At 46.7% G+C, this 16,860-nt stretch overlaps 1 long non-coding RNA gene across 1 annotated transcript in view; it reads right to left on the bottom strand.

The window, feature by feature from the left end:
- Positions 1-16,204, bottom strand: part of LOC126944812 (uncharacterized) — a 38,518-nt gene extending 22,314 nt beyond the window's left edge. Inside the window, exon 1 of the long non-coding RNA XR_007722196.1 lies at positions 3,357-16,204. This is a non-coding gene — a long non-coding RNA (uncharacterized LOC126944812). The remainder of the gene's footprint in view (positions 1-3,356) is intronic.
- Positions 16,205-16,860: the final 656 nt, after the last annotated feature.

Genomic DNA, 16,860 nt, shown 5'->3' with positions numbered 1-16,860 from the left:
CCAGGATGTGGAGAAATTGGAACCCTTGTACATTGTTGGTGGAAATGGAAAATAGTTCAGCTGCTGTGAAAAACAGCGTGGTGGTTCCTTGAAAAACTAATAATAGAACTACTTATCAGCGATTCCACTTCCGGGTATATACCCAAAAGAACGGAAAGCAGGGCCTCTAGGAGATATCTGTACACCCTGTCCGTAGCATTATTCTCAATAGCCAGCTGTCCATCAACCCGACTGTCCATCTACAGATGAATGAATAAACAAATAAACAAAATGTGGTCTATACATACAAAAAAAAAAATTTTTTTTTTTTTTGGGCCAACATGGCGAAACCCCATCTCTACTAAAAAGTAAAGGTTTTTTTTTTTTGGGGGGGGGACAGAGTCTCGCTCTGTCACGCCGGCTAGAGTGCAGTGGCACTATCTCAGCTCACTGCAACCTTTACCTCCCAGGTTCAAGCAATTCTCCCACCTCAGCCTCCTGAGTAGCTGGATCACAGGCATCCGCTACCACGCCTGGCTAATTTTTATACTTTTAGTAGAGACGGGGTTTCACCATGTTGGCCAAGCTGGTCTCGAACTCCTGACCTCAACTGATCCGCCCACCTCGGCCTCCTAAACCGCTGGGATTACAGGTGTGAGCCAACATGCCTGGCCAAAAAGTAAAGAAATTCTATGGCCGGGTGCGGTCGTTCACACCTGTAATCCCAGCACTTCGGGAGGCCAAGGCAGGTAGATCGCTTGAGCTTAGGAGTTCAAGTCCAGCATCCTGGGCAACAAAGTGAGACCTTGTCTCTACAAAAAATACAAAAATTAACCAGGCACGGTGACGCACACCTGTAGTCCCAGCTACTCAGGAGGCTGAGGTAGGAGGATGGCTTGAGCTTGAGGGGCAGAGGTTCCAGTGAGCCAAGATCACACCACTGCACTCCATCCTGGGTGACAGAGCCAGACTCTGTCTCAAAAAATAACAAAAAAACAAACAAACAGGCTGGGCACGGTAGCTCATGCCTATAATCCCAGCACTTTGGGATGCCGAGGCAGGTGGATTACCTGAGGTCAGGAGTTTGAGACCAGCCTGATCAACATGGTGAAACTTCATCTCTACTAAAAATACAAAAATTAGCTGAGGGTGGTAGTGCATGCCTGTAGTCCCAGCTATTCGGGAGGCTGAGGCAGGAGAATTGCTTGAATCCAGTAGGCAGAGGTTGCAGTGAGCCGAGACTGCACCATTGCACTCCAGCCTGGACAATAAGAGCAAAACTCCATCTCAAAACAAACAAACAAAAAGCAAGGAAATTCTAGCTGGGTATGGTGGTGCACACCTGTAGTCCCAGCTACTGGGAAGGCTGAGGTAGGAGAATAGCTTAAAGCCAGGAGTTCAAGACCAGCCTGGGCAACACAACACATGCTACAATGTGCATGAACCTTGAGGACATTATCTTAAATGAAATAAGACAAATGCTGTATGAGTCCACTTATATGAGTTACCTAGAAGAGTCAAATTCCTAGAGATTGAAAGTAGGATGGTGATTGCCAAATGGAAGGATGGGGAGTTATTGTTTATTTTATTTTATTTTTGAGGCAGGGTCTCACTTTATTACCCAGTGGTACAATCTGGAGTGCAGTGGTACAATCACAGCTCAATGCAGCCTCAACCTCCTGGGTCCAAGCCATCCTCCCACCTCAGCCTCCCAAGTAGCTGAGATTATAGGCATGTGCCACCACACCTGGCTAATTTTTAGACTTTTTTGTAGAGATGAGGTCTCACTATGTTACCCAGGCTGATCTTGAACTCCTGAGCTCAAGGGATCCTCCTGCCTCAACCTCCCAGGTGTGCAGCACCTGGCTGAGTTATGGTTTAATGGGTAGAGAGTTTCAGTTTTGCAAGATGAAAAGAGTTCTGGAGATAGATTGGTGATGGTTACACAACCATGTGAATGTTGTTACTACTATTTAGCTATACACTTTAAAATCCTTGAGGTAGTAAATTTTTTTGTTTTTTTGGTTTTTGTTTTTTGTTTTTGTGAGACAGAGTCTTACTCTGTCACCCAGGCTGGAGTGCAGTGGCACAATCTCGGCTCACTGCAACCTCTGCCTCCTAGGTTCAAGTGGTTCTTCTGCCTCAGCCTCCTGAGTAGCTGGGACTACAGGCATGCACCACCATGCCCAGCTAATTTTTTGTATTTTTAGTAGAGATGGGATTTCACCATGTTGGCCAGGCTGATCTTGATCTCCTGACCTCGTGATCCACCCACCTCAGCCTCCCAAAGTGCTGGATTTACAGGTGTGAACCACCACACCCAGCCGAGTTAGTAAGTTTTATGTTATGTGTATTTTATTATAATTTAAAACAAACAAAAAAATTGACTGGGTGTGGTGGCTCACACCTGTAATCTCAGCACTTTGGGAGGCTAAGGCGAGTGGATCACCTGAGGTCAGGAGTTTGAGACCAGCCTGGCCAATATGGCAAAACCCCGTCTCTACTAAAAATATGAAATTAGCTGGGCATGGTGGTTCATGCCTGTAATCCCAGCTACTCAGGAGGCTGAAGCAGGAGAATTGCCTGAGCCCGGGAGGCAGAGTTTGCAGTGAGCCGAGATTGTACTGCTGCACTCCAGCCTGGGCAACAGAGCAAAACTCTGTTTCAAAAATAAAATAAAATCAAACAACAAATCTCATGACCCACATCAAAAGGCATAGGCCAGGGGTGCCTTTCTTATGACACACAAAACACTCACTTTTTTTCCTTTTAAAAATAAAAATATAACTTTTTATTAAATAGCTAAACATAGACAACATTAGCAAAATGCTTTTTAAAGAAATATGATTCACAGAATATGCTTTAAAAAATTAACACTCAAGCACAATTTGATCTTTTCTCATTAACCCTTCACTAATATCAAACAGGTGTCATCATTTTTATAAGACTATTTACTGAATGCTTAAGCGCAAAGAAGAATGCCAAGTACATAAATGTGCATTAATTCATCTACTCTTCCTGACACCAGGAAGTAGATTTTAATATGATACTTATCTCACTTCTCAGAATTAGAACTGAGGTGTAGAGATAAAATAACTTGTCCAAAGCCACAAACCTGGTGTCAGAGTTGAGACCCAATCTAGTCTTCTGACTCCAGAATCGATGCTGTCTCTATTAAAACACAACGGTTCTCAAGGAACATGAAAACAGCCATTCTCCCATCAGCTAGGGGCCTGTTTAAACAAATCCACCCCAGAAAGCTTCCTCTTAGTATTCTCTACTAATAGTTTGCAAACTGTCTTCCAAAAATAATTTTTAAGTCTGCATCCTTTACAACAACAACAACAACAAACCTTCAAACAATTCACTGTGAGTACCTTTTTTTAGTAGAATGTGGTTTTGGAGCAGAGGCAGATGATGAGTTATTGGCCATGTCTTACATCTTTCAAGTCCTCTTCTGTAAAATCGGACAACTCAGAAGTGGTAAGGAGCAGAAACACGGCAGGTCCCTGTTTTTTATACATGGCCCTTCCAGACATAGATCTCGCCTCCGCCACCATCTCTGCAGAGTCCTCTAGTTCCTTCTGAAATAGAACGGTCATCCTAACAGCAATGATTCTGGTTTAGCAGGGGGGACATTTGAAGCAGGTGCCTTTGGAGGAAGTGGACCCCTCCTAGAGGCCAGGCTTCCAACAGCTGGAGTTTGTGTTTTGCGACTCCACACTGACCACTATTGACTGCACTAACGTTGGTTCTCCAGGACACCTTTGGAAATGAGACAAACAGATCCTCATTGAGTCTTGGCCAGTCTCCTGATCTATCTTTTTTTTTTTTTTTTAAGATGGTCTTGCTCCGTCACCCAGGCTGGAGTGCACTGGCACAATCACTGCTCACTGCAGCCTCTGACTTCCCAGGCTCAAGCAATCCTCCTACCTCAGCCTCTTGAGTAGCTGGAACTACAGGCATGTGCCACCATGCTTAGCTAATTCTTTTGTATTTTTTGTAGAGGTGGGGTCTCACTATGTTGCCCAGGCTGGTCTCACATTCCTGGACTCAAATGATCCTTCCACCTCGGCCTCCCAAAGTGCTGGGATGAGCCATGAGCCACCACAGACAGCCTTGGCTGTTCTCTTGAATGAAGGGGATTACAATCTGAGGGCCTCAGGCTGGCCCTTTCTTGCCTTCTGGGTGGACTGGAAGCAGGGACAGCCACTCTGCACAGAGTGCACGTCGCAGCAAGCACACCAAGGGGATGCCTGGCTTCTTGCTGGTTTTCCCATTCCTACTTAAAGTCCCTTCCTGAGTCACAGTTGTATTCCTGGCCTTAGATCTCGTATGTTCCTGAATCTTTTAAATAAATTCTTCTCTTTGGCTTAAACTATTTCCAGATGATTTGGGTACATGTCATAACAGAATCCTAACTGATACACTATTAAATTCATTTCTTCATGACTTGTATGACCACTGGAGTTAATTTGTCCTATTGTAGTCTGGATTCAAAGAACAGAAAAGAATCTCTAGCGAAGTGTGGCCCACCAGCATGAAGAGGAAAAAGCTCTTCAAGACATGAGGACCAAAAACAGACCCCATCCCGCCATGCTCCTCTAGAAAATGTGCAACAACATAATATATATAAAATACTGCTTAGTTGCCAAAGAGGTCAAATGTTGAACTATGGACAGTAATGGCATTCAAATGCACTCAACTTTAATACTGCATCTGTCTGCAAAAACGAAAACAAAGCAAGTAAAGTTCCTTGGTTAAAAATAGTGCTTTTTAATTGGCTGGGCCCAGTGGCTCATGCCTGTAATCCCAGCACTTTGGGAGGGCAAGGCAAGCGGATCACCTGAGGTCAGGAGTTCGAGACCAGCCTGGTCAACATGGTGAAACCCTCGTCTCTACTAAAATATAAAAATTAGCCAGGTGTGGTGGCACACGCCTGTAATCCCAGCTACTCAGGAGGCTGAGGCAGGAGAATCACTTGAACCAAAACAAACAAACAAAAAAAAATAGTGCTTTTTAAAGCAAACAGGTAAGGGCAAGGGAAAAGACCTTGACTAGGAGGCAAGGAGTAAACTTAAAGGGAAAACAGCATCCCACAGATGTGCCCTTGAGGTTGAGGCCAAGCCAGAGAGGGTGGTTCCCTACAAATTCATCTGGACCCCTAGGGAACAGAGAAAAGTTCAGAAATCCTAAGCTTTAATATGAGGGAGAAGGAAGAGGGCAGGGAGTCATTTTCTTTCTTTTCTTTTCTTTTTTTTTTTCTTTGAGACAGAGTCTTGCTCTGCCACCAAGACTGGAGCGCAGTGGTGTGATATCAGCGCGCTGCAACCTCTGCCTCCCGAGTTCAAGCAATTCTCCTGCCTCAGCCTCCCAAGTAGCTGGGACTACAGGCGCCCACCACACCCAGCTAATTTATTTTTAGTAGACATGGGATTTCGCCATGTTGGTCAGGCTGGTCTCGAATTCCTGACCTCAATTGATTTGCCCGCCTCAGCCTCCCAAAGTGCTGGGATTATAGGCATGAGCACTGCGCCCGGCCCATTTTCTTAGATTAAGAAGAAACACCTCCCTTGGTCCAAGGCAGCCGCCTCACACTCCATAAATAAACCATGCTGATTCAAATCTGAATGGCTTTACTCAGCTCTCACCAAGCCTGCAAGGTCTTCCCATCTCTGCCTACTTAATCCAGTCCCAGCCATCCCTTAACACCTAGTATAAAAGGTCCCTTCCTCGCTGTCATCTTTCTGATGTCCCTCTCAACCAGACTCCCATTGCACAGAGAATCACAGCTGGAATGGCCCTGATGGAAAGCATCCAACTTGGCCATCCTTCCCGCTGAAGCTCTTGATTACGTGTCTGATGTTGACTGTTGTTTTAGGGGTGTTGGCATTGTTGAGATGGTAACTCTCCAAATAGTGCAAGAACAGAACACAAAGAAGTTCCCTCCTCCTGTGAGTGATCAAGCCCCAGCCATCTGGAAAAACCAAGGTGAAAAAGTGACTGAGAAGCGTGTCAACAGATAAATTACCCAACTTAGCAAGCCATACTCGCAGAACGGGATCTTCTCTTTACAGAGATCCCATATTTTCCATGAAAGCACCTTTATTATCATCACCTGTTGAAAACAGAATGGGTAGAGAGAGATAGGGAAAGAAAAATATAAATGACCAATGATCTAATTTGCCAGCAGATATGCCCAGAAATGACTGTCCTGGAGGAACAGCTGGGAGGTGCGATGACTGCTCACAGCCCCACTGACATCGCAGTGTGACCGTCCGTGTGAGCTCCCAGGCAGCGTCCAAAAAGTCAGTCCCACCTGCACATGGATGCTGCCCAGAACATTTGGCCAAGAGGGGTCTCTGTATTCAGCTCCAGATGCTGACATCGGCTGGTGGTGATTCTGACGCCCTCACCCTCACCCTGTTTGGGTCTTAACACCTGCAGGGTCTCAGCTGTTCCTAGGCCTCAAAACAGTAACCAGGAGTCAAGGCATAAAGCTGGGTGGCCCTGACCGCTCCTTGCTGGGGGAACTGACTTCTCTGAAGGCAGAAGACATGGATTAACAAAGCCTGAGGATACAGAATATTTGAAATCCACACAGAAACTTGGTGCCCTTCCTGTCACCGCAGAATTAGCCTTGGGGTTTACAGTCACACACTGGATACTGATATTTTAGTCAATGATGAACCGCATATGCAACGGTGGTTTTTTTTTTCTTCTTTTTCTTTTTTTCTGAGACAGGTTCTCACTGTCACCCAGGCTGGAGTGGGAATGCAGTGTGGCACACTCTAGGTTCAATGCAGGCTCGACCTCCCAGGCTCAAGCAATCCTCCCACCTCAATCTCCCGAGTAGCTGAGACTATAGGCATGCATCACCACGCCCAGCTAATTTGTGTATTTTTTGTAGAGACAGGGGTTTCACTATGTTGCCCAGGCCGGTCTCAAACTACTGGACTCAAGCAATCTGCCCATCCCAGCCTCCCAAAGTGCTGGGATTGCAGGCATAAGCCACCACGCCCAGCCTGCAACAGTGGCTCTATAAGGTTATAATACAGTACAGTATATTTTCTGTACCTTTTCTATGTTTAGATGTGTTCAGATATACAAATACATACCATTATGTTATAGTTGCCTACAGTATTCAGCACAGTAGCCTGCTGTACAGGTTTGAACTGCTCGCCATATAGCATTGGTGTGCAGTAGGCTGTGCCATCTAGGTTTGTGTAAGTGCACTCGGTGATGTTTGCACAATGACTAAATCACCTAATGATGCATTTCTTAGAACATACGTATTCCCATCATTAAGCGACGCATGACTGTATTTCTATTAATGATCCTGCCATCTTCTTCCCCATGCTCTAGACTTGCTGATCATCTTGGATTCCACCTTTTTTTTTTTTTTTTTTTTTGAGATGGAGTCTCACTCTCACTCAGGTTGGAGTGTAGTAGCGAGATCTTGACTCTCTGCAACCTTCACCTCCCGGGTTTAAGCAATTCTCCTGCCTCAGCCTCCCAAGTAGGTGGGACTACAAGTGCACACCACCACGCCTGGGTAATTTTTGTATTTTTAGTACAGATGGGGTTTTGCCATGTTGACCAGCCTGGTCTCCTGACATCAGGTGATCCACCCACCTCAGCCTCCCAAAGTGCTGGGATTACAGGCATCAGCCACCGTGCCCAGCCGAAATTTTCTTTTTAAAAAGCAGACTATTTTCTCCAGGTGGTAACAGAAGAGGAAGTCAGGTACTCAAAATAGGAGGGGGATTTGATGCACTGCTGCTAGATTGGAAATGGAGGAAAGGACCAGAGAGTGGCCTCTAGGAGTGGAGAGCAGCACCCTGAGGACAGCCAGCAGGGAAACCCGGGTCTCATCCTACAGCTGAAAGGATGGAATAGCCCCCACCTCCGTTAGCTCGGAAGTGGGTTCTTTCCTGGAACCTCTGGATGAGTGCCTGGCCAGCTCACACCTTGATTTCAGCCTTTCCAGGTCCTGAGCAGAGGGCCCGGTAGAGCCTGCCTGGACTTCTGACCTATGGAACTGTGAGATGATAAATGGACGCTGGTTTAAGCTGCCACATTGTGTGGGCATATGTTACGCAGCAATAGAAAACTAATATAGTCTCCTAACTGGGGCCAGTTACCAAAACCAGACATTTCACGGGCAGAGGTGAGTCTCCACGACTAACTATGTCTTCTTCACACATCTCCTTCCCCTCTAGAAGCCTTCCCAGCCCCAGTGGGTCCTGTGTCACTGAGTATCTCCCACTCCCTTGGCCCTGGGCAAACACTGCCTGTAGGCAGGAATTCCCTGCTCCTCTTTGACTTGACCTTATTCTTATTCTCCAAAGCACCCAACACAGAGCAGGCACACAATAAATATTTGCTGATTCCGCCATTTTCTTTCAGCTCCTGTGGCCAGCAGGACCAATGAAGGGGTTCAAAAACTGCCTGGCGACAGGCAGACAGAAAGCCTTTCCCATCAGACTCTGGCTTTGTGACTTCCCGGGATTCACAAAGCGCTTGGATGGTAACATGCCATTTCTGAAGCTTGATCTTTTTTTTTTTTTTTTTTTTTTTTTTTGAGGCGGAGTCTCACTCTGCCACCCAGGCTGGAGTGCAGTCGTGTGATCTTGGCTCACTGCAACCTTTGCCTCCCGGGTTCAAGCAATTCTCCTGCCTCAGTCTCCCAAGTAGCTGGGACTACAGGTGCACACCACCATGGCCAGCTAATTTTTTGTATTTTAGTTGAGACAGGGTTTCACCCTGTTGCCCAGGCTGGTCATGAACTCCTGAGCTCAGGCAATCCACCCGCCTCAACTTCCCAAAGTGCCGGGATCACAGGTGTGAGCCACCGTGCCTGGTCGCTTGGCCTTTGATTAATATTGACCAGTCATGCTTTCAAGCTCCATTTGTGTGAATCATGTCCTGGGTTTTTAGGCTGATGTGCAACTGACTTTGTAAAACAAAGGAAGTAAGAATGAGGTCTCACAAATGCATTACTTGCATTTTGTTCAACAACAAACTTATCCTGAATGTCTCTTGTGTCCATGCACCAAGCTCAACCCTGGAGACAGAGAAAAAAACTAGAGTGACCCTTACTCTAGAGCTTTAATCAAAGTAACCCCTGATCACAGAGGTCATGGTGGAGTCTGTGACAGTTTGGAAACCCGGAGACCAAATTTCCTCAAGTCAGACAAATGAGTGACAACAGAATCAGGCCTTCTACAGGCAGACAACGGGTGGGGTTCCCTACTGTGTTCTTCCCTGCCCCCACGACTCTGGGTCTGTCTTCTGTGCCCCACCCTGGACCTCAATAACATGTATATGACATCACTGTCTAGATGTGCAACAGCCTTGGCAAATTTCATTCAGAGCCCTCAAACACAGATTAAAAACTAAATCCAGGCCACAGTGGCTCATGCCTATAATCCCAGCACTTTGGGAGGCCAAGGCAGGTGGATCACTTGAGGTCAAAGATTTTGAGACCAGCCTGGGCAACATGGTAAAACTCTGTCTCTACTAAAAATGCAAAAATTAGCCGAGTGGGGTGGCAGGTGCCTGTAATCACAGGTGCCTGTAATCCCAGCTACTCAAGAGGCTGAGGTACGAGAATCCCTTGAACCCAGGAGACAGAGGTTGCAGTGAGCCAAGATTACACCACTGCACTCCAGCCTGGGTGACAACACAAGACTCTGCCTTAAAAATAAATTATTTAATTAAAAATAAATGCATAGCATTTGCACAGGCCCTTATAGTTTACAAGGCAGTGTCATATTCATTATCAGTTAATCCTCCTAAGGAGCCCAAGAAATTAGGTGGGGTAGAGATTATTATTATTATTGGTTTTTTTGGTTTTTTTTTTTGAGGTGGAGTCTCGCTGTGTCCCCCAGGCTGGAGTGCAGTGGCCGGATCTCAGCTCACTCCAAGCTCTGCCTCCCGGGTTTACGCCATTCTCCCGCCTCACCCTCCTAAGTAGCTGAGACTACAGGCGCCCGCCACCTTGCCCAGCTAGTTTTTTTTTGTATTTTTTAGTAGAGACGGGGTTTCATCGTGTTACCCAGGATGGTCTCAATCTCCTGACCTCGTGATCCGCCCGTCTCGGCCTCCCAAAGTGCTGGGATTACAGGCTTGAGCCACCGCGCCCGGCCTATTATTGCTGTTTTTTTTGAGACGGAGTTTGCTCTGTTGCCCAGGCTGGAGTGCAGTGGTGTGATCTCAGCTCACTGCAAGCTCCGCCTCCCGGGTTCACGCCATTCTCCTGCCTCAGCCTCTTGAGTAGCTGGGACCATAGGCACCCGCTACCATGCCCGGCTAATTTTTTTTTTTTTTTTTTTTTTTTTTTGTATTTTTAGTAGAGACAGGGTTTCACCGTGATAGCCAGGAATGGTCTCGATCTCCTGACCTTGTGATCCACTCACCTCAGCCTCCCAAAGTGCTGGGATTACAGGCATGAGCCACCGCGCCCGGCCTGGGTGGGGTAGAGATTATTATCTCTGTTTCACAAATAAGAAAACTGATGCTCACAGACTAGAAGGGATTTACCCAAGTCACACAGTGTTCTTCTCTTTTTACCACTTGGATCTACTCTTGGGACTAGATCTGAATTCAAATGGAGATGGGCCAAGCTCAAGCTGACCTTAGTAGCTGATGATCTGAGAGTTCAAAGAACTCACATCTTTCTTATCTCACTTGGTTCTCAGAACAATCTCATCAGGTTAACAAAGCAAATAATGTCACCAGAGATTGCATCAGAACTAATCCCCGATTCTGATTCCAATGCTGTTTCCATACACCAGAGGAGGCCTTCCCAGCACTCACACTCTACTGTTGCTCCTTTGGTCTTAAAGGGTCAAAACCAAAAGAAGACTGACACCCTTCTTTTGTATGTCCACACAAGTCCTACTTAAAATGACTTTTAATCTCACTATGCGTTCCTCTGCCAAAAACTGGCCCTACAAACAACCCTTCTCCCTTCTGGTTTTAGGATTACTTTACTGTCACCCACCCAAGTGGGAGTGCAGTGGGGCCATCATAGCTCACCGCAGCCTCAACCTCCTGGGCCAAGGGATCCTCCCACCTCAGCCTCCCGAGTAGCTAGAACTACAGGCATGCACCACCACACCCAGCTATTTTTTTTTTTTTTTTTGAGATAAAAGTCTCGCTCTGTCGCCCAGGCTGGAGTGCAGTGGTGTGATCTTGGCTTACTGCAATCTCCGCCTCCTGGGTTGAAGCCATTCTCCTGCCTCAGCCTCATGAGTAGCTGGGATTACAGGCATGCACTACCACGCCCAGCTAATTTCTGTATTTTTAGTAGAGATGGGGTTTCACCATGTTGGTCAGGCTGGTCTCAAACTCCTGACCTTGTGATCCACCCGCCTCAGCCTCCCAAAGTGCTAGGATTACAGGTGTGAGCCACCACGCCTGGCCAACACACTGCTAATTTTTTAATTTTTATTTCTTGTATTTTTATTATTTTATTATTTGTATTCTTTTATGTATTGCCCAGGCTGGTCTCGAATTTCTGGCCTCAAATTTCTGGCCTCAAGGGAACCTTCTGCCTCAGCCTCCCAAATCACTGAGATTACAAGCATGAGCCATGACACCCAGCCTAGAACTGATTCTTTAGGACTCAAATACCAGAGGGAATAGAATCTGTTCACTCGTTTAGCAAACATTTTCTGAACAGAATAACACTCTAAGCTAGTCATCAGGAGTTAGGGAAATGAATCAGATATAGTCCCTGCTAACAAGATGCTCACAGTCTTGTGGAACAGATGAAAACACTCATAAATACATGATGAGATAAAATAAATATCACAATAAAGTTGTAAACAAAGGACTGCAGAGGAACACAGAGGACAGCAACAATCCTAACTGATGAGAAAAAAGTGTCTTCATGAAAATATAGGCATTTGGGCTGGGCCGTGAAGGATGAATAGGGACTCTTGATGAGTAGGAAGATGCAGACTGAGAAAAGAACATAAACATTTGGATGATAGGGATGCCTCCCCAGGAAGGCCACATAAAGTGCTGCTTGGCCCCCAACACCACACTAAGACTAGCTGGGATCTAGCTCAGACCCTCAGGCTAGATCTAGGTGGATCCAACTCCAAACTCGAGGAAACCCAAGACACCTAGAGATAACTAGACACCACTTGCTCCTTTTTTTTTTTTTTCTTTTGTTGAGATAGGGTCTCACTCTGTTGCCCAGGCTGGAGTGTAGTGGCACCATCTCAGCTCACTGCAACCTCCTCCTCCCGGGTTCAAGAGATTCTCCTCCCTCAGCCTCCCAAGTAACTAGGATTACAGGCGTGTGCCACCACATCTGGCTATTTTTTGTATTTTTAGTAGGGATGGTGGGGTTTCACCATGTTGGCCAGGCTGGTCTCAAACTCCTGACCTCAAGTGATCTGCCTGCTTTGGCCTCCCAAAGTGCTGGGATTACAGGCATGAGCCACTGCGCCCAGCCACTTGCTCCCTTTTCTAGGGCTCTGCAGTATCTACAGCCTGTACCATTAATTTTTTTTTTTTTTTTTTGAAACTGAGTCTCACTCTGTCACCCAGGCTGGAGTGCAACAGCGTGGTCTCGGCTCACTGCAACCTCCGCCTCCCGGGTTCAAGCAATTCTCCCGCCTCAGCCTCCCAAGTAGCTAGGACAACAGGCACATGCCACCACACCCGGCTAATTTTTGTATTTTTAGTAGAGACAGGGTTTCACTATGTTGGCCATTCTGGTCTTGAACTCCTGACTTCGTGATCTGCCCACCTCAGCCTCCCAAAGTGCTGAGATTACAGGCGTGAGCCACTGTGCCTGGCCTCAAATTCTTTTTTTTTTTTTTTTTTTTTTTTTGAAACAGGGTCTTGCTCCATCACCCAGACTGGAGTGCAGTGGCGCGATCACGGCTCACTGTAGCCTCAACCTCCTGGGCTCAAGCAATTCTCCCACCTTAGCCTCTCGAGTAGCTGGGACCCATAGGCACATGCAACCAAGCCTGGCTAATTTTTTTTTTTTTTTTTTTTTTTTTTTTTTTTGAGATGGAGTCTCCCTCTGTCACCCAGGCTGGAGTGCAGTGGTGCGATCTTGGTTCACTGCAACCTCAGTCTCCTGGGTTCAAGTGATTCTCCTGCCTCAGCCTCCCCAAGTAGCTGGGACTACAGGTGCATGCCATCATGCCCAGCTAATTTTTTTTGAATTTTTGGTAGAGACAAGGCTTCACCATGTTGGCCAGGCTGGTCTCGAACTGTTGACTTCAGGTGATCCACCTGCCTCAGCCTCCCAAAGTGCTGAGATTACAGGCGTGAGCCACTGCGCCTGGCCAATTTTTGTATTTTTTGTAGACAGGATTTCACCATGCTGCCCAGGTTAGTCTCAAACTCCTGAGCTGAAGCCATCCACCCACCTTGGCCTCCCAAATTGCTAGGATTACAGGCATGAGCCACCGTGTCCGGCCTGTATCACCAAATTCTAAACACCCTTTTAACTACTCTCATTTTCTTTTCTATAATTAGCTCTTGTGTTTTGCTTTCCCAACTACTCTAAAATACCAGTCTCCTGATTCCTTGAGAACATAGCCAGGGGGTGTATCTATCCTGTCGCAGCTACTATCAAGCTAGGCACACCATAGGCACTCCCAATCTATTTGTTGACTGCTAAAGTCTACAGGTCTAAGAATCATAAGATGGACAGGGCACGGTGGCTCACACCTATAATCTCAGCACTTCGAGAGGCTGAAGTGGGGTGGATCACCTGAGGTCCAGAGTTCAAGACCAGCCTGGCCAACATGGTGAAACCCTGTCCCTACTAAAAATACAAAAATTAGCCAGGCGTGGTGGTGGGAGCCTGAGGCAGGAGAATCTCATGAACCCGAGAGGCAGAGGTTGTAGTGAGTCGAAATTATGCCATTGCATTCCAGCCTGGGTGACAAAGCGGGACTCTGTCTCAAAAACAAATAAACAAACAAACAAAAAAGAATCACAAGATGACTGTTTTACAAACAATAAGAGCAAGAAGAGGTAGGATGTGTAACCTTGGCCAGGAACAGAAACAGTGAAGGAATTAGAAGAAGGGATGTACTTCTGGTTTTTGGATTACATTTTATAGAAATGGTCTAAATTTAGGTCAAGGTACTCAGACTGGCTCAATGACTGCCCTGTATCTCACCTTCTGCTCTTAGACCAAGGTCAGAAACTCAGTCTTTAAACCATTTTCCTACTTCCTGTTCATCAACATCTTCCAATGAGACCTGGTGTCTCATCTTTCCTCCTGGAAAGAGTAATGGGAAGGATGGCATAGACGCCAGCACCAATCTGAAGACCTCAAATCCAATGCCAGAGGAGAGAGGGGGCTGGAGGTGGGAGTGGGAAGGACTCTGAGACAGATAACAGCTTCCTCCTAGTTGGTCTCCAATGAGCTGAGTCTCATCTGAAGTAAGACTTCAGGGATGAACAGAACAGATAAACAGGGAAATTGGATTGGTTCAAAACCCAAACTGGTCACCGTCCCCCAAGGATGGGTCATGAGCAAGCAATCAGGACAATCAGCTAGGAGTGGGGTGGGAGGAGGCAGGTACGAAAAGCACCAAAGCAGCCGGGCATGGTGGCTCACGCCTGTAATCCCAGCACTTTGGGAGGCCAAGGTGGGTGGATCACGAGGTCAAGAGTTTGAGACCAGCCTGGCCAACATGGTGAAACCCCATCTCTACTAAAGATACAAAAAATTAGCCAGGCATGGTGGCACGTGCCTATAGTCCCAGCTACTCGGGAGGCTGAGGCAGGAGAATCGCTTGAATCCAAGAGGTGGAGGTTGCAGTGAGCCGAGATCACGCCACTGCACTCCAGCCTGGCTAACGGCGAGACTCTGTCCCAAAAAAAAAAAGATACAAAAAAAAAATGAGCTGGGTGTGGTGGCGTGTGCCTGTAATCCCAACTACCTGGGAGACTGAGGCAGGAGAACCACTTGAACCCAGGAGGCCAGAGGTTGCAGTGAGTCGAGATTGCGCCATTGTACTCAGGCCTGGGCAACAGCATGAGACTCCATCTCAAAAAAAAAAAAAAAAAAAAAAAAAAGAAAGAGAGGCCGGGCGCGGTGGCTCAAGCCTGTAATCCTAGCACTTTGGGAGGCCGAGACGGGCGGATCACGAGGTCAGGAGATCGAGACCATCCTGGCTGACACTGTGAAACCCCGTCTCTACTAAAAACTACAAAAAACTAGCCGGGCGAGGTGGCAGGCGCCTGTAGTCCCAGCTACTTGGGAGGCTGAGGCAGGAGAATGGCGTGAACCCGGGAGGCGGAGCTTGCAGTGAGCTGAGATCCGGCCACTGCACTCCAGCCTGGGTGACAGAGCGAGACTCCGTCTCAAAAAAAAAAAAAAAAAAAAAAAAAAAAAGAAAGAGAGAGAGAGATAAAGAAAGAAAGAAGAAAAAAAAAAAAAAAACACCAAAGCACTGGTGGGTTCAGGAGCATAAAACTTTGGTTTTAGGGATTATCTAGAGCAATTCTTTTCTGTAATACCCTAGTTGAGGTCCTCAAACTTTCCTGTAATAGTCTAACCTTGTAATTGGTGTCTCTCTCTTCATCTTTGACCCTTTTAATTCATCCTCCACGTTGCAGCCACAGTGATCTTTCTGCAACACAGATCTGATCACGTCTTGCTGCCTTCAGGATAAGGTCCGAAGTTCACATGTTCTACCAAGGCCCTTGACTCCTGAGACCAGACGGACCTTCAAATCTTGTCTCTCTTCACCCTCACCCTCTTCTTCAGTCCTCTGACAATATTCCCCAGAGATGCAACAGACTTACTCCAATCGGCCAAAGGAATTCCAGTTTCAAGGGCTAGCTCAAATGTCATCTCTTCAATTAAATCTAACCTGACTCAATCATTTCCCCTAGGATATTAGTTTCTCTTCCATACTTCAAAACACCTTAGTGCAGTATTACATTCATTACCCTGACTTGTATTCATTTACAGAGACTGAGAGACCATCATGGTGAGGGATAGATTTGGATTTCTCATAACCCTCTCTGTCCTTAGTTATCACAGCAGAAGTCAGGGGACCCAGAAAAAAAAAAAAAAAAAGTTTAAGCCTTGTGCAGTGGCACGTTCCTGTAATCCAAGCACTTTGGTTGGCCAAGGCAGGAGGATCGCTTGAGCCCAGGAGTTGGAGACCAGCCTGGGCAAGATGGTGAAATCCTACCCCTAAAAAAAAAAAAATTTTTTTTTTTTTTTTTTAAATTAGCCAGGTGTGGTGGGACTGTAGTCCCAGATTCCTAAAGAGGATGAGGTGGGAGGATCGCTTGAGCCCATGATGGCATCACTTCACTCTAGCCTGGGCAACAAAACAAGACTCTGACTCAAAAAAAAAAAAAAAACTTTACTTAAAGAATGAATGCTCTGGCCGGGCGCGGTGGCTCAAGCCTGTAATCCCAGCACTTTGGGAGGCCGAGACGGGCGGATCACGAGGTCAGGAGATCGAGAGACGATCCCGGCTAACACGGTGAAACCCCGTCTCTACTAAAAAATACAAAAAAACTAGCCGGGCGAGGTGGCGGGCGCCTGTAGTCCCAGCTACTCGGGAGGCTGAGGCAGGAGAATGGCGTAAACCCGGGAGGCGGAGCTTGCAGTGAGCTGAGATCCGGCCACTGCACTCCAGCCTGGGTGACAGAGCAAGACTCCGTCTTTAAAAAAAAAAAAAAAAAAAAAAGAATGAATGCTCTTAGACCAGGTGTGGTGGCTCACGCTTGTAATCCCAGCACTTTGGGAGGTCAAGGCAGGTGGATCACCTGAGGTTAGGAGTTCGAGACCAGCCTGGCCAACATGGTGAAACCCTGTCTACTAAAAATACAAAAATTAGCCAGGTGTGGTGGCATGCACCTATAATC

The sequence above is a fragment of the Macaca thibetana genome, chromosome 20 (genome assembly GCF_024542745.1).
Source record: "Macaca thibetana thibetana isolate TM-01 chromosome 20, ASM2454274v1, whole genome shotgun sequence".
Taxonomy (NCBI): Eukaryota; Metazoa; Chordata; class Mammalia; order Primates; family Cercopithecidae; genus Macaca; species Macaca thibetana.
Note: the sequence above shows the minus strand (reverse complement) of the source record. Positions and strands in the feature narration are given on the sequence as shown.